The following is a 1,174-nucleotide window of genomic DNA, read 5'->3' as shown; positions in this document are numbered from 1 at the left end:
TGTGAGTGAGCACAGCACAGCAGGGACACCTGTGAGTGAGCACAGCACAGCAGGGACACCTGTGAGTGAGCACAGCACAGCAGTGTAAACTCAGGATAGCAGAAAGAGATATTCAATTCACCTTGATATTAGGAAAATGTAAAACATTTAGACAGGATTTCTTAAATCCAAAGAGAAAAAAATATCAAGAATGCCAATTTTGGAAACTAAATAATCTTATAAAACTGATTTAGCAATGGACAAATATTTGTTTGATTTTGAAGCAGTCTTACTCTAGTTTAGGACTGTTTGGAATCTACCATAATCGTTGAGCATCGTCTTTCCAAATGCTGAGGCTTGGGCCCCACACTCAGCTATAAAGAGCAGTGTTCTCAAGTTCATCACTTGCAACTGCTTATCAGAAGACAGAGTGGTGCATGTCTCCAACCCCAGCATTGAAGGGGCAAGGCCAATATGGTCTACACAGCACGTTCCGGGCCAGTCAGGGATACAGAGTGAGATGGAGTGGGTGGGGGAGGAAAAAGAAAATGAGTGAGGGGGAGAGAGAATAACAGTAATTTGTTTTTCTTTTCTTTTTGTTTGTTTTTTTTTTTAAGACAGGGTTTCTCTGTGTAGTCCTGGCTGTCCTAGAACTCACTCTGTAGACCAGACTGGTCTTGAACTCAGAGATCCATCTGTCTCTGCCTCCTGAGTGCTGGGATTAAAGGAATGTGGCATCACTGGCTGGCTGACAGTCTCACTTTGTAGACCTGACTAGCCAGGAACTTACTGTATAGCTCTAACTGACCTCAAACTTGCAACAATCCTCCTGCCTCAGCCCCCTAGAGTGCTAACTAAGATAACAACCATGGGCCTCCATGTCTGGCTAACTGTGTTTTTCTTCTGGGACTCAAATTTCTAGCATCCTATAGTTAATTAAGATTTTCACTATGAGGTAAATGAGCAACTATTATCAAAGCAATAAATTATAACTCATTTGGAGAAAATCTAAATATATAATTACAATATATAATCTAAATATGATTAAATCATAAATATATACCTTGTACAAAAATGTATTTCGGTAATAACTAGATGTGCATTGTGGGCCAGGCCATTTTCTAGATAACAGTAACACAGCAAGTACAGGACAGAGAGAGATCCCCCGGGGAGGAGCGAGTGCTCAGAGAGCTGC

The 1,174-nt window shown here is 41.1% G+C and overlaps 1 protein-coding gene across 1 annotated transcript in view; it reads right to left on the bottom strand.

Annotated features, from left to right (window-relative positions):
• Msh4 (mutS homolog 4) overlaps positions 1 to 1,174 on the bottom strand; it is a 42,025-nt gene that overhangs the window by 36,116 nt on the left and 4,735 nt on the right. The window lies entirely within an intron of this gene.

This window comes from Microtus ochrogaster, chromosome 21 (genome assembly GCF_000317375.1).
Source record: "Microtus ochrogaster isolate Prairie Vole_2 chromosome 21, MicOch1.0, whole genome shotgun sequence".
NCBI lineage: Eukaryota > Metazoa > Chordata > Mammalia > Rodentia > Cricetidae > Microtus > Microtus ochrogaster.
This window is presented reverse-complemented; position numbering and strand designations above follow the sequence as displayed.